General features: G+C 39.5%; 1 pseudogene; it reads right to left on the bottom strand.

The window, feature by feature from the left end:
- Positions 1-532: 532 nt before the first annotated feature.
- LOC123793042 (2-iminobutanoate/2-iminopropanoate deaminase-like) overlaps positions 533-22,350 on the bottom strand; it is a 34,035-nt pseudogene continuing 12,217 nt past the window's right edge.

Here is a 22,350-nt window from a genome sequence, read left to right as displayed (position 1 = left end):
TTTCATTCATCCATCCATCCATCCATCCATCCATCCATCCATCCATTTATCTAAATCTGTGTGTCTATTTTATTTCCATTAGAAAAATATGACCTATTAAAATTTTGGTCCACTTTCTTCTCCTTTACCTCTACTGTTCAAACTTCAACACTTTAATTTTACTCAAGTGAAAGAAGAATTATATAGCTGATGTGAGAACTAAATATTTCACCTCATTAAATTAATAGGATTTAATTGAATTAGGTGTGCTCTTTATTATTTATCAGGAAAAGTGAGTCATCTCTCTTACATGTTATTTCCCTTTCCTTTTATTTATTTGAGTATGTACGTAATGAGTGTCTCTTCCCACATCCAGTAACATGAGTGTGCGTCAGCGTGATCTGTAACACTAGTACCTGGATTTGGCATCTGATCTTCAATTCATGCTCAATTCCCCTTATTATGTGGTATTTCCATAATAACCTCCAATGTTTTAGTCAGTCGTACACTTTCCAACATCAAGTGTAAAAATTCAGATGTTAATTTAAAAGCATTATGATAATTCCAGACTAAGTAATGCTGAACCCACTTTTGGCGATGCCGTTGTGAGAGGTCCTCGGCCAGCCACTGTTTCAGTCTCCACGTGGCCTCCTTCGGGCAAAGTGGCAAGCTGGTAAGTTGCAGCTCTCACAGGAAAACTACTCTTGAAATGCCGTATGTTAATTTCATTGGCAGTATTGAAGTCACTCAGGTCAGCCGGCAACACAGTTGTTTTTACCACGTTAGTGAAGTCACAGCCTGCAGCTTTCAGAATTCCACCCTTGTTTCTAAGAGCTAGTTTGGCTTCTTTTGCTGGCCCTCCTGGCTCCAGCTATCCACAGGAAGGGTCCCTGCCAGCTATCCACAGGAAGGGTCCCTGCCCTCCTGGCTCCAGCTATCCACAGGAAGGGTCCCTGCCAGCTATCCACAGGAAGGGTCCACAGGAATGTAAATGGTCCTGTCGACTCACACTGCTTGACTGTAGGAACCAATGGCCCCTGGGGCTTTCACAGTGCTGATCACCTTTCTGATCGAAGACTCCACGGTCGGGCTCCACAGCCGGCTTGCTGCCTGCCCCTCCAAGAGAACAATCCTGTACACTGTCTCTACTGCACCTCACTGGACTAACTGGACAGACAACTGCTTTTAAAAGAAGGACAAATATATAGAGGATAATTATTAACCAGAGTTTATTAGAAATAATTATTAATTGACAAAAACTATTGTTTTGCGGCCACTTACTCTTTGGAGTTTGCCTGGGTGGCTTTTTTCTGGAGCAGAAGTTTCTTCTCTTTGTGAAAGGGACATATTTTGGGGTGTCAGGGGATGGGGGGTGATACTTGCAGCCAATTCCTCCTTGATGTGCTTTACCTTCCAAACAAGCAGTTCTGGTTAAGAGTCAAGGTGCTGACAATGTGGGAAGGGCACGGATGAAGGTTGGTTCTGTAATTCTCACGGCCTTGTGCGTTTTGTCTCATTTCAGCATAACGACGGCTACCTAAGACCCTTTAAACAAATCCTGATTCCTTAAAGCTTACACCTGATTCTTTTCCTAAGCAGTCTGACATAATCACTTCCCTTCAGGATGAACTGCTTCACGTAGTCTTTTCTCTGTACAAATAGACCTGCTCACTAACTCTTAGTACTTTTTTAAGTTGTGTATCTTTTTTAGTCTCAGAACAAGTCCAAATTCCTGCACAAATCAAACACCTAATATTTTATACTTCATTCTCATGTCTCCATGTTGCCAATTTTCTGGTAAGATTCATTTAAATTTCAGCTGGAATTAATGTCAGGCACAAGCAATATGCACGTCCAGCTGGAGTTTAAAGGTGATTCCTGATCATATTTCTCTTTGAAAACTCTGGCCTTCTCTCTATTTCTCCTTCTGAGCATAGGAAGTAAGTTTTCTGTGCGGAATATCAGTCTGTGTTACTGGTGTGACTTTAAATCAAACCTAGTTTTGTCTTTTACTGTCACTGTAATACGTTGCAAAGTTATATTGCATTTTGGACGTTTTCCAAGTTTGTTTCTGATAACAACACTTTTCCCTCCGTTATGCTTTAGTGAAGCTAAGCTTCCTGTTTGGTTTGCGAAATTTATTTAAGAATGTAATGAGAGAAACATATAAACAAATCTCTCCACTTCGTTACTGACCCAAGGCAATAAAAAGATCTTGTTAATTTATAAAAACCATTTTCAGATTGTTTTTTTCCCAAAAGAAGAAGCTCTGCTCCCTGAAAGAAATAATAAACTGCCTTTTAGTCAGCTGCAAACGCATACAAACAAATCTAGCAAGGAATTAGCTTCGCAGGATATGGTTGGATTTTTCTCTGGAAGATTTCCTTTTATTTCCACATGACAGCCTTACATGCTAGCGAAGTTTGAGCGAATGTTTGAGGTGAAACGGATGAAGGAACCCCCGGCAGACAGCACTGCTTTACCTTCCCGTGACACCTTATGGCTGCATAAACTCTCCCTTCGGGGCTCACTGCTATGTGAGGACATCTGCTGGATGTCTGAGCCCAATCATGGGACTCGAACTTGAGAACCTCTTTGCAGACAAATACAACTGTATCTCTTATGCACAAATACTGGTTGGAATGGATTTCCAATACTTTGCTTTTCAAGAAGCAGGCTTTGCTTCATCCATGTTCTTGTAATCTGTTCCCCAGATTTTTTTTTTTTTTTTTGTTATTTTAGTCCCTGCCTGCCAGAAACCCACTTGACCAGTGAGGGGAAAATTTTTCTGCTGAAGTCTTAAGGTGTTTTTTTTTTTTTTTTTTACATAAAATTACTTGTTGTCACTAAATTATTGAGTCTGATTTTTCTAAGTAATTTACGTCGGATGCGGAGAGAACCAGGTTTCTTACTGGAAATATCTAAATAGTTAAATACATTTCGTTATGGTTCCTTATAAGAGTTTTACAGTGGGGCAGTACCACCCTTAGAGCTGGGTGACTGGAGCCCCCGGTCTGGGTGCCCCATCCTCCAGCCACCACTGCCTCACTGGGCTGGACCACCTGTAAACCAGAAGCTTCTGTTCTCCTGCCTCCCCCACTCCCACACCCACTTCAGGCTCTTGGGGACCACGGGATTCCCTGTGAAAATGCATGGGCTTGCTTTCATGCCCCAAGCCTGCTTTTAATGGCTGCTCAGGCATCTTCCCCAAATGGGTCACCTGAGCCCCACCTGAACTCCAGTTGTTCACCCCTGCAGCCCCCAAGGGCCACCATTGAAGGGAATGTGATCAGATCATGGGAATGTGGACTGACTTTTCCCCAGATGTGCACTGAGGCCCACTGGGATATCGAGTGGTTCTGGGTGGTGGTGGGTTGAAACCATGGGGACACAGGAACCTTAGTTTGTGTTTTTCCTGGGCTGTAACTGATTGAGGAAGGCCTTGGACAAAGAAAGAAGAAGTCATGAAAAACTGAACGTCATGTGATTTTTCTCGAAGATAGTTTATATGCATGTATATATGTAAGTACAATGAGAAGATGACGAATCCATTGTCAAGGGCAAGGGATCTTTAAATTATGTGGACTGAATTTGTTCTGGTTTCTTCTTTCATCTGTGTGCTTTCCCCCTACGTCTTGGAGTCCCTTCCCAGAGAGTGTTTCTAGCTGAGGTGAGGAAGAGCAGGAGACATGCTGAATGACCATTGGTGGGGCCAGATCACCATCCAACTGGAGCAGAGGTGAGACTGGCCATTAGTGGTAGTGGGAAGCATCATGGAATTAGCTGAGGCAATCAAGCGTTCTATATTCATCAACTGGGAGAATGAATAGGGCTTTACCAGTGCAGGTGCTCTTTTAATTTTCCTTTCTTTAAATTTAAATTCAATTATTCCAACATAGAGTACATCATTAGTTTCAGATGTAGAGTTCAGGAATTCATCAGTTGCATATAACAGCCAGTGCTCATAGCATCACGAGCCCTCCTTAATGTCTGTCACCCAGTTACCCCATCCCCCAACCCACTTCCCCTCCAGCCACTCTCAGTTTGTTTCCTATAGTTAAGAGTCTCTCATGGTTTGTCTCCTTCTCTGATTTCTTCCCATTCAGTTTTCCTTCCCTTCCCCTATAATCCTCTGCATTTTTCTTGTATTCCACATATGAGTAAAACCATAGGATAATTGTCTTTCTCTGATTGACTAATTCACTCAGCATGATGTGCGTTCCATCCATGGCATTGCAAATGGCAAGGTTTCATTTTTTTGGTGACTGGGTAATATTCCATTGTGTATATATCACATCTTCTTTACCCATTCATCTGTCGATGGACATCTGGGCTTTTTCCATAATTTGGCTATTGTGGACATTTCTGCTATAAACATTGGGGTACACGTGCCCCTTTGGATCACTACATCTGTATCTTTGGGGTAAATACCCAGTGGTGCAGTTGCTGGGTCATAGGGTAGCTCTATTTTTAACTTCTTGAGGAACTGCATACTATTTTCCAGAGTGGCTGCACCAGCGTGCGTTCCCACCAACAGTGTGAGAGGGTTCCCCTTTCTCCACATTCTTGCCATGGGAGCCCTTTTGAAGTAATAGGGAATGGGGCTTACTCCCTTGCTTAAACAACAAAAAACTGGATAACATATGTGAAACAATGGTTTATCAAGACACGACACATCAAACAACGAAGGACAGGATTCCCTGAGAGAGGAGAAACAAACAAGGTAAGCCCTACCATTCCCCCAGTTTACCACTTGAGAGTTTCCAGGCCACGGCAAAAGCAGGACACTCCCAGATGGAAGTCAGTGGTAACCCTGAGTTGATGAGATGAAACTGAGAAATCAGGTAGGCTAAGAGGCTAAAGTAGCAGGCCATTATGCTCAGTGAGGTAAGTCAGACAGAAAGACAAATACTGTATGATATCACTTATATGTAGAATAGAAAAAAGCTGAACTTGTAAAACAGGGGGTAGAATGGTGGTTGCTAGGGGACTGGGGTAGGGGAATTGGGAGACGTTTAAGTATATATACTTTCAACTAGTAGGAAAGTTCTGGAACTCTAATGCACAGCGTTGGGATTATACAATTCAACAATACTGTATTGTAAACGTCAAAGTTGCTAAGGGACTGGGTCTTAATTGTTCCCAGCATGAAAAAGTGGTCATGATGGGACAGAGGCAGTAAATGCATTAAATCCAACATGTTGTCTACTTAACTCGCACGATTCTATATGACGATTGTATCTCAGTAAAAAAAACAAACCAAAACAAAAACATTTATAGGGCAGAACACCTGAAGGAGGGAGCTTCAGAGAATTTGAGAGATCTTCAGAGGACCCCCTAGAGTCTTCCTCTGAGCACGGGACAATGCTTGTGTGTCAGGAAATTACCTGAGGACAAGGAGGAAAAGAACACTCAAAAGGTTCAGAAGGAACAATCCCCGAATAGTCTAAATACACATTTAAAAGGCAGAAATTCTCAAAAGCAATGTGGTTGGAATGACAAATGGTACCTTGATAGAACAATTAAAACTTTTAATATTAAATCGTATTTGTCTGAATTAAAAAAAACCAACCAAACTTTAAGTCTGCAATGAAAACAGATTTAGGACCACTGAGAAGATTTGTATTTTATAAACCTTGCATAAAAATTATATTTCAATTACTTATGTATTCTGACAAAACTAATTACATGTGAATGTTAAACATCTTTTCTCTAAATTTCTTCCACTCTCATCCAAAACTGTAGATGAATAAATGTATGCTGTAAAAAATTCTCGTATGATGCCACAGAACTTACTGTTTTCATGGTGTAGAGGTAATTTTTTCTTATAAAAGGTGTCCTGAATATTCAGTAGGGTCTGAATAAAAAACTGATTTGTTAGTTTTTCCGAGAGTCTTTTGGAGTCTGTGCTTCCTCTTTTAGACCAACGTTATTTATGAACCAAATTCAATATTCAGATAGGCCATTGCATATGAGTTGAGAGTTTGCCATAAACCAAGCACTTTTCTAAAATCCTTTCAACAGTTCAGTGATACAGGTACTATTATTGTCATTCCCATTTTTACAGATGAGGACCCTGAAATCCAGAAAGTTAAGGAATGAATCCAAGGCGCTCAGCACAAATCTCATGCATTCTGAGTAAGGGGCAATTATCCTGACCGTTCAGCTTTACCACGTTGGTATTTTTACTTTAGTCTTTCATGGTAATGAGAAAAGTATAAACTTCTTATATTTAAATTGAAATTATTTGTCAACCAGTATGGCAGGTGAATTTTGAGTTAATCTCTTTAGATTGGGATTCCTCTTGCTCTCTTAGCAGGACGCTCAGTTCGAGGAGGTTTTGCTGGGTCAGTACAACTCACATGTGCCCTAGCAAGGGAGCCAGCAGCACATAATTATTTCTTTTTATTCAGATCTACGTAAATAATCCCAGAATTGTTTTTTTTTAATCTTACGACCTCTTTTAAAGCGTCCAAGGATTCCATTCAAAATAATAGCTTTATTTCTGTAACAATGTACACATTTATTTCAACATACTCCAAAACTTTTGGTGATAATAAAAATATGTAGAATGCTGCTTTACTCAGCTTAAACTGCCGTAACAAAATACCATATACTGGGTGGCTTTAGCAACAGAAACTTATTTCTCACAGTTCTGGAGGCTAGAAGTTCAAGATCACGTTGACAGCATGGTCAGTTTCTGGTTGAGGACTCTCCTGGCTTGTAGATTGGCTGCCTTTTTCTGTGTCCTCACATGGTTGGGGAGGGGAGAGAGCAAACTCTTTCAAGTCTCTTCTTGTAAGGGTACTAATCCTGCCATGAGGGTCCAGTTTTCATGACCTCATCTAAACCTAATTATCTCCCACAGGAACCATCTCCAGTTAGCACCACAACGGGGATGAGGCTTCAACTTCAGTCCATGGAACATGCCTATATTACTTTCTCAGAGTTGCCCTATCATATAAAATAACCTGAATTCAAAGACTTTTGCCTCTCTAACAAGGATTTGAAAATGAAACAAATTCCTTTTTTTATTTAAAATTTTAAAAACGTGAATTTGCTTTCTAATTTTTATTTCAGTGGAAAAATTTCCCTCTATTCTAGTGCTGTTACAGGGAGTGAGTTGGAAGTAAAAGCATTTAGGTATAGGGGGCCTTTCCATGTATTGTTTCTATGTAAAATTTTGTGATCTGAATCTTTGTGACTTTCTCATTTATAGCACATCACAAAAAGCATACCCATTTCAAGGAACTATTGGTCTCAGTCAAGGAACTATGGACATAACAATCTGGATAAATGTCACATGGTAATATCACTTTAAAAAAAAAGCAATATTAGGGGTGCCTGTGTGGCTCAGTTCATTAAGCATCTGCCTTTCGGCTCAGGTCATGATCTCAGGGTCCTGGGATCGAGGCCCACATTGGGCTCCCTGGTCCCTGGGGAGTCTGCTTCTCCTTCTCTTTCCCCCTGCCCCTCTCCCTTGCTCATGCACTTGCTCTCTCTCTCTCTCTCTCTCTCTCTCTCTCAAATAAATAAACAAAATCTTTAAAAGAAAGCAGTATCACACCAAAAATAATGTGGTGTCCCCCTCCCAAAAAAACCCAAAAAACAAAACAAAACAAAAACCAACAAAAGAAAAAAACCCAAACCCAAAACCCCACATCGGGCAGCTCAATCTGGCAGTGGAGAATAGTTAACCAGAAGATGGGCAGTGTGTGCAGTAAGTGGTAAAATTACTGATCACAAGTTAGTCTGTCAAATATTTCCTTAAAAGTCTTCTCTCACTGCACCCCTTTTGCACCTCCTCTTCCTTCTGGAGTCTTTAAAATAATCCATTCTAATTCCGTTAGAATGTAATGTGAAATTTAATAGTAACAACTGTTTGAGTACAATGCAAACCTTGCATTTGCATGACCGAGCATTGGCTTCACAGCTACCAGTGAGACACCATTTTAGGGATGATGGCACAGAGGCTTAGAAAGTTCTGCAATTGTCTCAGTTTCACAGAGTTAATATGGGTTTGAGATGGACCAGCAGCTCAGGCATTTGACTCTGAAGCCCAAGCTTGTACCCAGTATATTGGAGTTGATTCATTCTGATATACATATTTATTCAGGGATAATGCTCAGATCTCCAGGAGGAAGCTGACCTGCACTGTGCGTTCCTCTCGTGTGAATGGACTGTCCTCATTCTTAGCCATCAGCTGGCTCCATCTCCAGCATCCCGGTCAGGGAAGCCCGTACAACAGCTCACTGTGAGAAACTGGTTGGTTATACCGTTTCTCTATCCAGACGAATTAGAGTTTTTCACTAGGGTGAAAAGCCTAGGGTTGGCTGAAAATAGCAAATTTGAAACTATAAAATATCAAGTACCCAAAGGCAAACGGTTTTATTTATTCTGACTTGGAAACTGTTCTGGAACATATCTCCAAATGACGAAAAATCTTTTCTACTATGGTCGGATGGAAAATTCAAGGCATAAATTTCAGGCTGGTTTTAATATCTATTGCATATGAAGAGAATGTGGAGTCTGACCTTTCCTGGTGTTTCAGAATTGTGGCTGAAACCCACAGCTGAAGACACAACAGGACACTAAGTATTCCTGAGACATTAATGGCTGCCAGGGCTCAGTAAGTGGCATTTGTCCCGACCATCACCGTTAGTTACCATCTCTCTTCCACTCCCCCATCCCATTTCCTCCTCCTGTCCCAGAATTTGAGGGAGGGAGAACATTCACAATTTATGGCTGAAGGTTCCTCCCTCTCTGTTCTCGGAGGGAGAGACCGTAGTGCTTTTCCATCCATGGAGCCAAGTGAGTCAGCTTCAATAAAATTTGGGTAGAGGCAAAGGTAAAGATAAGGAAAGTTCTACATTAATAGGTATTTTTTTTTTCCCCTGTGAGTTTATTTATTCTTTTTCAAAAAGGTAGTATAGAAGCATCAGGGTGTACTAACTTGGCTAGGACTGACTTTATTCCAGTTAAAAAAAATCTTAACAATTAAAAAAAAAGGTCACATGTTTAATGACTCATTTGTTAACTTGAGTGTTGAAAGGATGGGATGGAATGCTTGGATTTAGCTCTGCAAAAAACTAAGCCGTTTTTATTCAAAGATCATTTCCCCATGGGTCATTGTCCAGAAACATTTGCTTCGACCTTAAAGTTAGAAGTCAAAATTTCTTCCTTAAATGTATTCTGTTTGTCAATATTGCTGTCTTTCAGTTTGACTGTTTATATCAAAGAATGGCTACATTAAGGAGTGAAGAAAGCCACAAGAGGGAGGGACATTTTTTTTTAAAAGATTTTATTTTTAAGTAATCTCCACACTCAACATGGGGCTGGAACGCAGGACCCTGAGATAAAGAGTCACATGCTCTACTGATTGAGCCAGCCAGGCACCCTAGGGCAGTGGCCTTTCTAGTGCATAGGAATTCTTCATAATACCCCTGTCAGAATCAAGATGGATAAGATGGTGTTCTGCTCCATTTCAGTCGGAGATAAGTAAAAGCTATGTTCTATTCTCTCTTCTTATCCATATAAACCAAAATCTTGTTATTATTATTTAGGTCAATTGGATTCACATCCTTTTGTTATAACAAATAGTAAAACAAACAGGTTGTCTACACGGATGATGTGGTGATACTCTCATGGATTAGAAGCCCTGTCATCCTGACTGACTACTATTGCTAAGAGAACTAACTAAGTTTTCTTGGCTAATGAAGCCCAAGTTTCAAATGGTGAATATTTTAAGTATTTGTATCCAGTGACTTGGCTGTACATTTCACAGTGAACTCATTCTGGTTGGCTTAATAAGAAGCATAGCTGTTCCAAAGCGGTTCTTGTCAGCTAGGGTCCCAACTGGCTGCCTGCAGGCCCAATTCTGCTGGGAGACTGGCTGCCACACTGTTTCTGTATTTTGGTGTGTGAATGTCTTTCAGTAAGCATCTCCAATTTGCCACTGTTCACATGGAGCCCCATTGCATGTCTAGTGACGGCTAGGGCTTTTGAGTCGGCAACCTTCATTCTACTCAAACTACCCTGAGATTCCTCTATGGTGAAAGCAGCTCGTTGACAAAATAGCTGCCCTAAAAGATTTCCAGACCCAATCATCTCTATCTTGCTCTATGGGGGCTCAACGTAGTGGTTACGTAGGCTTTTGAACAAACTTAGAGAGTAAGGTAAAAGTAGACCCTGCTGGCAGGCAGTTCTGGAGTTCCCCAGCTAGTGAAGTCCTCCTAATTTATGATCAAAGGGAGAGATGTTGGAAAGAAGCCATTTATGGGACCATCATGAGGTCCTTTAGATTCAGTCCTTGCAGCAGCTTAGATCAACAGACATCTACTTGGACTATATTAGCTTTCCTATAAAAGTGTTTCTCCTGAAATGAGATTTAGTATTGTGCCCTTGGCTTTATAAAGAAGAAATGTTGGATGAAAAAAAATTTTTTTTTTTTTTTTTGTGCAAAAAGGTGATTTTATTAGAGCATGGGGACAGGACCTGTGGTGTCTGGATGAAAAAATTTTATTGATCAAAGTCTTTATATAAAGATACATGGGATACATTTCTTTATCCTGAGTACCAGGGAAAAACTCTGACTCTCTTGAATTGTCTGTGCTTCTTTTTTTTTATCACACAGTGAGAATTTTCTCACCCACAATGTTTACTTTTCTAAGTTGGTTGTCAGAATATTGAAATTAACTGAAAATTAACCCATGGATTCTTCCTTCCACAGTTACTCTCTTCTTTCTGTGGCATGGTTTCTTTCTCATCTCTCTTTCACCTGTACTGCCTTTCTATATGAATGCATATGAATTTATTGATAATCAATTTCAATGACCTTTTGAAAATATATGCCTCAAAGAGTACAAATAAATCATTAATCATAATACATAGCCATATTCAAATATGCCAAGTAACTTTACAAAACAACATATTTTATTTATTTATTTATTTGAGAGAGAGAGGGTGAACATGAGTAGGGGGAGGGGCAGAGGGAGAGGGAGAGAGAGAAACCCAAGCAGGACAATCCCAAGCAGGCTCACTCTCACGACTCTGAGATCATGACCTGAGCCGAAATCAAGAGTAGAACACTTAACCAACTGAGCCACCCACGGGTGACCCATAATATGCCAAATAACGTTTAACGATTCTATGATTCTTTGTCTTACTCTTTCTCTCTTTTTTAAACAAATAAGAAAAAGTATAGAAAAATCTAGTGTTCTAAAGTATAGATTTTCTTAAGGACATAAAGAGATGTGCAAACCAGATATTCTCTTTGACCACTGTTTGTAGTAAAAGAACAAGGACATACCTATCTGCATTTATAAAACCAGTGGCAGTTTGTTAAATACTGTATCCGTGCAATGGGATGGTATGCAGCCATTTGAAAAGACGCTGTTGTACAAGTATATTTGTTAGGTGAAAGTTGTTAGACTATTGTGATTCAAAACAATATAGTGTTAGAGTTTTTTGTTTTTGTTTTTGTCTGTTTGTTTTTTTGCACAGAAAAGTCTGGAACTATATATACACTAAGGAATTAACAATAATTGCCTCTGGGCAGTTGGAATTACATTTAACATGTATTTTATTTTTGCCTATTTGTATTTTTTTCTTTACTTTTTCCATAATAAACATAGTTTACTTTATAATAAAGGCTAACAGATTTCAAATTAAAAAGAACCAGCCAGTGGTTTGGGATTTTTTATCATGAGTGTCTGAAATGGCAAAGGAACATGAACTGTGAAGACAGGTCTGTCAGGAAGATGGGGCCCAGGAAGGAACTTCAAAGAGGGGCTCACAGATGAGCCAGGGTGCTTTGATCTTTAGTTAGCACTCCCCTGAGCACCATTTAACTCCTCTTTGTTAGTGTCTGCTGATAAGAAAACAGGGTCAGAGACCCACCTGCTCAGTACAGTAGCTTTGATGTAGAAGAGGTGGAAATCAAGGGATTTTTATTGATTTGACCCATGAAGTCTTATTACCAATGTTTATTGACATTTCTGAGAGATTTCCAGAGAGGGGCAGAAAATAATTCATTAATGTCTATAAGATAACCCCTTTTTAATGTAGAGGCATTTATGAATTTAGGGTTTAGAATTTATTAGTATCTGGGAAAAAAAGCCGCAAACACAAACCTTGATGCCTAGGAGCATTGCAGGAGGGACCAATGGTGCCCTGTTACAAGCCAGCCCTGTTATAAGCTAGTTCATTTATAAGCTAGTTCTCCAAAGCGACCCCGTGAAGTCTTTTATTCTTTTTAAAGTTTCTTCTGATTCTTTTAAAGCATGGGGATTTTATAAATTGCCAGCTTCCACTTCTCCATATGACCATTTGTACCGCGGTTTCCATTTCCAGAGCAGAGTCACTTTTAAGAAGCAGGTCTCTTGTCATTTTCCAGAAATGGCAGCTAATCCTGACTCAATCCTCAGGAATACTTAAAAGGTACAGTGTGCCCCACGGTATGCTGGAAAGTAAAACATCGGGCTGGTGGATGGTGTCTGACTGATGCGTAGAGTGTGAAAATGGAGGTAGCCATTTGGAGAACTGCTCTGCTCATGTGAAGATGGAGAGAAATGTGCTCTTCCAACCTGTGAGGTACCATCTGTCTATGGCTTTATGTAGTCGTAAATCAGAGATTTAGATGTAATGGTCTCTGCGGCAGAAACGAAACTCTCGCTCTCTGTTCCCAGTATGACCATTAAAGTCTACCTTGTATGGCAGTTTATATTCTAATGCCTGATCCTCTGCTAGGTAGTTAGAGGCCTGAAAAGACTGTGTCTTAGATTTTATTCCTTATAGTGCCTAGCGTAATGCTTTTCACCCTGTTTGCATATGGTACATGTGGATTAAAAATGACTCTATTAATATTTTCTTCTCTTTAAGCTGATGAATAAAAACTGTAAGCTAAAAAATTTATTGGTTCAACGTCTTTTTTTAATATAGATTTTATTTATTTATTTGAGAGAGAGAAAGAGAGAGGGAGAAAGGACAAGCAGGTGGGAGGAGCAGAGGGAGAGGGAGCAGCAGACTTCCCCTTGAGTGGGGAGCCCAATGTGGGGCTGGATCTCAGGACCCCAAGATCATGACCTGAGCTGAAGGCAAACACTTCAGTGACTGGGCCACCTAGATGCCCCTCCTGGTTCAAAATCTTAAGCAAAGAAAGTCTATATAAATTTGATCAAATGCCATTTCCTTGAGGTAGCTCCCAATAGTCTACACTGTAATCCATGGTAGATGGCCTCAAATAAGAAGTCCAGACTAAGTATGGACATCTCTTGTTAGTGATTGGTTTAGGAAAAGTCATGTGACCCCATACCATTCAATGGGATACAGGAAAGCCAGTAAGTGGCTTTTGAGGGAGGAAAGTATTTCACATTTTATAGAAGGAGGTATATTAAGAGATGGTTCATCTCATCCTTTGGACATTATATCTAGATGTGATATTTGGTATTCTTGCAGTTAACTTGGGGCCATGTGAAGCCAGCCTGAGGGCAAAGGCAACACAATGAAGATAGCAGAGAGGTGACAATAAACGAGGTCTTTGATACTTTATGTAGTCACGTGGCAAACAACCCTGTAAGCTGTACTCCCACAGCAAGTATTACCTTGTGACATCATGTATTTCCCTATTGTTTAAGACAATTCTTAAAATTATTTTTTGTTATCTGTAGTTAAATGCACACTGACTAATACAACCAGCACTCTAATCTCAAGAAATTTTGGAGAATATATATGTTCTAAGCACATACAAGGACAAATAATGAAAGATTGCCTTTCAGAACTTGTTGGTGAAAAAATAATACATTTTTAAAGAAACAAGGCAGTTTGGCTCAGGTCATGATCTCAGGGTCATGAGATTGAGCCCTGAGTTTGGCTCCATGCTGGGTGTGGAGCCTGCCTAAGATTCTCTCCCTCTCCCTTCCTCAACCCCTCCCCCCACTTCCGCTTTCTCTCTCTAAAAAAAGAAAGACACAGTTTATTAAAGAAACCCATGTATTTCTTAAAAACAGCTATTTGTTATTTTATTTTTATTTTTATTTATTTATTTTTTTATGATTTTATTTATTTATTTGAGAGAGAGAGAGAATGAGAGAGAGAGAGAGAGCATGAGTGGGATGAGGGGCAGAGGGAGTAACAATGCAGGGCTCGATCCCAGGACTCCGGGCTCATGACCTGAGCCGAAGGCAGATGCTTAACTGACTGAGCCACCTAGGGGCCACTTGTTATTATTATTATTATTTTTAAATCAACTTGTTATTTCAGCCCAGATGTTTATTTTTGGTTCTCCACCTGGATGCTGGAGTGTGGGGAAAAAAAGATTTGAAAAGTTGAAACCGGAGTTAGGGTCTGGTAAGCTAAGTGAAATGGAAGGGAAAGTGGGTTAAGAAACGGACTCTACGGGTTGGTGAAAAAAGAGTTAAGATAATTTATCATGCTGTCCAGACTGGGGTAGAAAGTAAGTGAATCCAGACGGGCTGAAGACCTGGAAAAGGCTCAGCATCAGCGGACTGGGATGGTGATGATGAATAGTAATAGTGGTAAAAAGGAGTTCAAGCAACAGAAGCAGAGCAGGTTATCATCATTCTTGAAACAAGCTCAAAAACATGGCTTCATTCATACGACAGCTATTTCTGGTGGGTTACTCTTAGAGCTTATAAGATCCATTCTCACATTTTTAGTAGTTAAATCAGAGACCATTGGCTGGCAAAATACTAGAAAATTTTATTTGTACATCATGATTGTGATTCTAAAGGAAAAATTTTTGAAGAGATATTCCAAGCCAAAACTTTCTTGGTTCCTCATGATAGCTACCCCATTCTAAAAGGAAATGTCTCATATCGTATTTAGCCCAGGGATTTTTTTTTTTAATTTTTAATGTAACAGAGTCATCAGTGCCTCATGCCACAAATAAAAATCCTAAATTGGTTTGATTTTTATGTTAGGTCCAAGAAACAGATAATCATATTTTTCCATTTATAACACTCATGCCTAAGGCACTCAAACTAACTGTAAGGGTGGGGAAATGTTACTTTAACAGAGAATTGATCCTTGATCTAACCACCTGGAAATGAAAACAAAGGGCTGGATATTCATACCTATTTGACCTTAAGATATTTCCAGCTAATAATGGAGAAGGTGAGTTATAATTTTTCAGGAGTTTATTCTTATCTCCATCTCAATATTAGATCTTCTTAATATTTACTTCGGTCAAGAGATTGCTGTCAAGTTGGTGTGAAGATACAAAACACAAATCAGGACTTTTTAAATAAAAATATTTTATTTGAGAGAGAGCATGAAAAGGGGAGGCAGAGGGAGAGATAGAAGAGGGAGAAGCAGACTCCCCACTGAGCAGGAAGCCTGACTGGGGCTCGATCCCAGGACCCTGGGATCATGACCTGAGCTGAAGGCAGCCGCTTAACCAATGGAGCCACCCAGGTGCCCCCAAATCAGGACTAACTCTTATAACCAAGGACTTATCCAGTGCATGTATTGATTATAAAGTATCTACATATTTTATGTAGAATATATTTTTTTAAGATTTTATTTATTTATGTGACAGAGAGACAGCCAGCGAGAGAGGGAACACAGCAGGGGAGTGGGAGAGGAAGAAGCAGGCTCCCAGCGGAGGAGCCCGATGTGGGACTCGATCCCGGAATCCCTGGATCACGCCCTGAGCCGAAGGCTGACGCTTAACGACTGCGCCACCCAGGCGCCCCATCTTTTATGTAGAATATTTCAAAGCACTGCATCATGTTCAAATATACGGTGGCAATGGTGAAGTATGTGTGTTTGAGGTGTTGGTTGGAAAGGAAAAATGAAATTTTAAAAATGTGCAAGTAAAGTATAGGAAGTTTTCACTGGAGTTATGTTGATGCTGCTGCTGATTGAACTCAATACCTAATTTTTGAGTAGGTAGTTTTCCTACAGAAAATGGTATTTTAATTTTTACCAAGTTTATTCTTACAAACTTCTGACAATGTGTATGTTAGCAGTGGATTTTCAAATTCCACAGTAATTTAGAAATATTCCAAATTGCTGATGACAAGAAATGCATCAAAAGCAAAAATACTTTAAAAGAAAAATAATATAAATCTCATATATTTTACGAGTCTATTCCAGGTATCTCCAGAGTAATCTTTGATCTTTTCCTGTGATAGAATTTTCAAGCAGCAGTAAGGAGATGGTGTGATTTCAGAGGTAGTGGTGGAAACTTTAAGTTATGCAGGGTTTTTCTCTCCTGGAAATGTGATGCCAGAAATGCCCTTAACTGCACCTCTTTCCTCTCTTTCTCTGCTTGAGCAAATTGCACCCGTGTTTCAAAACCAGTTTAAATGTTCCTTTCTCACAGAGTCTCTTAATCCTTTCTACTGAAAGGAGGATGTGGAGAGTTTGCGTCTGCCTTCTCAATGATACTGCCCGCCTGGGGGTGAATACTGGCTCATGGGTAAGTTTGGGTGAAAAAATCTTGGATATTACAAAGGTTCGTGACCCTCCAAAGCCCAACTCTACCCAACAAAATTTTATTATTAAATATTTAATTTCAGGGGAGAGATGGGAATTAGGAATTAGGAAGAAAGATATCTAAAAGGGCTCCTTAAGGTGATAATAGGCAAAAGGTTGAGAAAGATTGTTCTACATTAAAAAGTATGTAACACATACTCTGTACTTTGTCATCACTACAACCTATAGAGCCGCAGTAGGCTTGAAACGTTTGTGTGTGTAACACTGTATTGTGTTTATTGTTTATGATGGTCTACAAGCTCTTTCAAAGCAGGGTCCATGGTTCATTCATGGTTGTATTTTGTATATGTGGCATATTTTCTGTATGGTCTAAAAAATTCTTGAACTTGATTTTAACTCAAACTCTGTATCTTAACAATCCTCAATGTCTGGCTGTTCTCCAGGGTAGTTACTTGAATAAATGGTCATAGGTCGAGAAAGGATTAGAGGAATCATTACTATATATCTTTGCTATGGTGTTGGAGGGTCCTTGTTCATGGGGTTTCAGCCCCAGTCAGTAAGTTCCCAGTATGATAATTGGCTCAAGTTCAGAAACTGGGCAATGGATCTTGACTTTTAATTGGGGCAGCTGCCCTCAGCTTTCTGATCATTCATCCTTGGCTTTGATTACATAAATCTGTGATGTTCAACATGGTAGCCACATATGGCTTTGCATTTTAAATGAATTTAAATTAAATAAACAATTACATCCCCCAGTTGTACTTGCACATTCCCATGATTGCCCATTTTTGCATCTCTTGTTTTGAGAATCTTTCCATTAAATTACTGGCAAAAAGTGAAACCTTGAGCTTAAAAACTGAGATTTAAAAAACAAAACAAAAACAAAACATACCAAAAAAACTGTGAGATTTCCCTGTTCATTCTCAACTAAATTCATAACTTCCAGATGGCAAAGGAAAAATGTCTACCCTCTGCCCAAACAGAGTCTTCCCTCTGGCAGCAAAGCTGCTGGTTTTTAACCACTGAGCTTGGGAAAGGTAGGGAGCTGTTCCAGGCAAGAGTTTCCTGCCACAGACTCCTACCATCCTAGTAGTTTGTCAAATGTAAATACTTTTCTTTTTTTTTTAAAAATTATTATTATTTAAAAAAAGATTTTATTTGTTTGAGATAGAGAGCACAAGCAGGGGGAGTGGCAGAAGGAGAGGGAGAAGCAGACTCCCTGATGAGCAGGCTTCCTGACGTGGGGTTTGATCCCAGAACCCTGGGATCATGACCTGAGCTGAAGGCAGATGCCCAACCGTTGGAGCTATCCAGATGCCCTTCAAATGTAAATATTTTTCAATTTTTTGTCTGCCTTTAGCAATATCCAATGCCCTAAATTGATTGTTTTAGGCATTTTCCCCCACTTTTATATTTTTCTTTAGGGAGAGAAATCATTGACCTTTTGATGCTTCCCAAATCAGAAGTCTCTCCAAGGATATGGTTTTAGTTGGTAGAGCCATTAACATGTAGTTAATTCTCAGTAAACATGAGCTAAAAATGCCATCCATACCAATGTCTATTAGAGAGATAAAATGAAATCATATCACTTTTCTGGCAAAACATAACTTAAAACTTACGCACTTTTCTTAAAGTAGAATGCCACGTTCTTTGAGTGGTCCACCAGGCTCCACAAGATCTGTTCTCCTCCTCATCTTCATTTCTCTCCGACCATATTATCTATGACTATGCTTTTTGCTCCTTCTGCTCCAACCACTCTAGCCTCCTTGCTATTTTTCCAAATGCCAAGCACAGCTGCCCTCAGGGTTTTTTGTTTTTTTTCCACTTGCTCTTTTGGCTGGAACATTCTTCCCTGAGACATCTATATGGCTCAGTCTCTTACTTCTCATCAGTGAGTCTTTTCCTGACCACATGATATAAAAGATCAACCACCCTCTTGTCCAGCAGTCCCTAGCTTTGTTCCTTTATAGCTCTTGTTACATCTGGCAAAATAGATATTCTTGGATTGTCTACGCTACTCTAATGTCACCTTTTTTAAAATAAAGATTCTTAAAAATAGCTTTATTGAGGTAAATTGACATATAATAAACTGTTCAAATTTAAAGCATACAATATAATTTAAAATACAGATATGTAGATGTATCAGTGAAACTTTTGTCATAATCCAAATAATAAACATATCCTTCAGTTCTGAAATTACCTACCTACCATTGTAATTCTTCCCTTCAACTGGACCCTTCTCCAGACAACCACTGATCTATTTTCTAATGGTTTGCTGGCATTTTCTAGAATGTTATTAAAATGGAATCACACAACATGTATTCTGTTTTGACCTGACTTCATTTGCTCCATATAAATACTTTGTCATTCATCTATGTTCTGTATATCAATAGTTCATTCTTTTTTGTCTTAGTTCAGGCTGATAAAACAAAATACCATGGACTAGGTAGGTTATAAACAATAGAAATTTACTTCTCAGAATTCTGGAGGCTGTAAGTCTGAGATCAGGGTGCCAGCATGGTTACGTTCTGGTGAGAGCCCTCTTCCAGGCTAGACTGCCAACTTTGTGTTGTGTTCCCATTGGTGGAAAGGGTTAGGGAGCTCTGTGGGGTCTCTTTACCAAGAGCACTGTTCCCACTCATGAGTGCTCCACCCTCATGACCTAAGCACTCCCAAGGGCCCCGCCTCCTAACACCATCACACTGTGCATGAGGACTTTAACAAATGAATGGTGGGGACAGGGGGAGCACACACACTCAGACCATGGGACTTTCTATTGCTGAATGGTATTCCATTATACAGATCAGGACTGGCTTTTGCACTTCCATATAAAATTTTGGATCAACTTGTCAATCTCCACCCAAAAAGTCTATCAGGATTTTGATAGGGACCATGTTTATTCTATATACCAATTTGGGGAGAATTGCAATATTGATAACATTGAGACTTCTAATCCATAAACATGAAACGTCTCCTCATTTATTTAGCTCTTTAATTTTTATCAACAATGTTTTGTAGTTTTCAGTGTACAAGTCTTGCTCTTCTTTAGTCACATTTACTCCTGCTTTATTTTTGATGCTGTTGAGAATGTAATTTTCCATTTCATAGAAATACAGTTGGTTTTGTATATTGATCTTACCCTCCAACCTTGCCAAACTTGTTTAATTCTAGTTCCCTCTCCTTACCCCCCACCTCCTGGGAATTGTACCTATATAAGATTGTATCATCTGTAAATTAAGTACCCACATTCCTGTCCAATGCAGCTGCTTAATTTCTTTCTTCTCTTTTTTTTTTCTGTTTGCCTTATGGCACTGGCTAGAATAACCAGAATAATGTTGAAGAGAAGTAACAAAAGCCAACATCCTTGCCTTGTTTCCAATCCTAGGGTGAAAACATGCAGTTTTTCACCAACATATTAGCTGTAGTTTTTTGTTAGATGTCCTTCATCATGTTCCCTTCTATTCCTATTGGAGATTTTTTTTTATTCATCACAAATGTTGGATTTTGCCAAATACTTTTTCTGCACCTGCAAAATAGTCACTCCGTGATGGCAAAAGACAACAGCAGCTAATTTTGATGGCAGCCCTTTGACAGAAGTTGGTGCAGTAAGCAGACAGACACCACTTGATAGAGGAACAAATTATTTCCACAACAGAAGGATCCAAGCGCGGAGGTGAAGACAGAAACAAAACCTCTTCTTATACGATCTCAAAAGGTACCTGAAAATGTTGGATGTTTGCACTATATATGCATGAAGGACTCTCGACCATCTTAGGTATCCCCATTGCGCCTGATGTATGGAGAACATGGGGCAAGCAGTGCTTGTGCACACATCAGTGTGCTCTTCTGACTTTTCTTCATTGCTGTTCACAGATTTTGTGCTGTTTGTCATTTTTTCTTTCACATTTCTGTTTTTTGTCATTTAGCATCAAGTCCACTTCAACATTTTCCCAGTGGAGTCTGAAGAGTAGAAGGTCATTATGTTCTAAGCATGTATCACAGTTCGATAGTGTTTCATAGGAAGATTTGAGTTTATTTATCTGCTGTTTTTCGACAAGTATAACTTAGATTACATTTTTTTCCCATAAAATGAGTTGATAATGCTGGTGGTGAATCTGGATCAGTAGGAGCACAAGCAGTAGGGACTCGGAGAATTCCTAAAATCCAAGAGGGTAAGTTTATCCCAGGATGGCGGTAGAGACCAACTTCCCAAATTCCTTGAAAGTCACAGTGTAATAGCAGAAAATGTGATACTTCTGAAGCAGCATTTACCACAGTCTTACAGGGGTAATAAACTGGAGGCTGGTTGTTACCTTCATCAAAATATACGGCTATTTTATCAAATAAACGGAGGCAGCTGATGCCTCAGTTCCCGAAGAGTCATTTCACTGAAGTTTATCTAAACGTCCTTGGTAGCAGAGAATTCTCCCTTCTATTGGTGGGGGGCAGGGAGTTTTAGGGAACCATATAAATCTATACAATTAAGATTTTTTCTACTTTTCGTGGCCAGTTTCCCCATGGTTAGTATACTAAATCAAGGCAAGATCTATTGTCTAAGTTTTTCATTTTCATTAACATTATCATAAATATGTTCTCTCCAAGAAAGAATCCTATACTTATCAAGTACCCAAACATTTCTGGGACTCAGAAGGCCTGAGGGTTGCAGTGAAGGTCTGAGCCCATCTGGAACTTCCAATCACCTGACCCCGAAACCTCTCCACGCACAAGTGATGTCAGCTTCTTGAGGAAATTTTACTCTTGCTGTATCCTGATACCTAAAACCATGCCTGGCATATCCCAGATTTTCAACATATATTTATTGAATTAAGTGAATGAATGTACAATGTAGCAAGTTGAAGATAAATATAACAGAATCGAAAGACAAAACCATAAAGAAGATAAGACTGAGCCTTTACTCTTCCCTCCCATAACTTCTCCCCAGGTAAAAACACTTACATTGGGGCTACTGGTTATACTGGTAGGATTTCTTCCCTCGTCTCTCACAATCCACTACAAATATGGATTGTCACATAATGAAATAAGGGAGAAATGAACTTGGAAAGGATAGTGAAAGATCTCATCATGAGAACAGTCATCTTACCTGTGCAAACCTCAGGAAAGTCTTATGCACATATCTTGAACTTGAGACATCCTTATTGCTTACCGTCACATGCTATGAAGTCAATAAATACTCTCAAGTTTCTGCAATCCATAGTAGCCTCTGCCTAATTACCTGAAGCTTCCACAGAGGCCCTGGTTCCTGAGGGAAGAGTTTGATAATAACAATAATGTTAATAATTATAGCTAACATGTATTTGAAATTATTATGTGCCAGGCACTGTTAGAAGCTTTTAAGTGCATTATCTTATTTGATCCTTCTAACAACTCTATGAGGCAGGTGCTATTGTCATGCCCATTTTCTTTATGAACTAAAGCACAGAGACATTATTTATTTGGTATTAAACCCTGAAAGTTAAAGTTCAAAATGAATGGCACAGAAATTTAGAGCTACTGGACACAGAGGAGATAGTTTGAATAATAATACCATTATTTTCTCTGCCCCAGTCCAAGAAAACTTGCAGATTTCTATACTGAATTCATGCAGCTATGATCCAGAGCCTCAGAGAATCCATCTAGACCCATGGTTCTCACAGAAGCTCTTTTGTCTCCCAAGGGATGTTTGGCAATGTTTGAAGATATTTTTGATTGTCACACTGGAGGTGGGAGGCTTATTAGCATGTAGTGGGTAGAGGCCAAAGATGCTGCTAAACATTCTATAGCATGCAAGACAGACCCCCCTCCCCAGCACACCAGCAAAGAATTACCTGGCCCCAACTGTCAATAGGTTACAAAACTCTGCTCTAGATTCTCTCTTGCTCTCCATTCTGAATCTACTTTCTCTCTTTTGACAAC

Source organism: Ursus americanus, chromosome 13 (genome assembly GCF_024610735.1).
Source record: "Ursus americanus isolate L20-20 chromosome 13, mUrsAme1.1.p, whole genome shotgun sequence".
Lineage (NCBI taxonomy): Eukaryota > Metazoa > Chordata > Mammalia > Carnivora > Ursidae > Ursus > Ursus americanus.
This window is presented reverse-complemented; position numbering and strand designations above follow the sequence as displayed.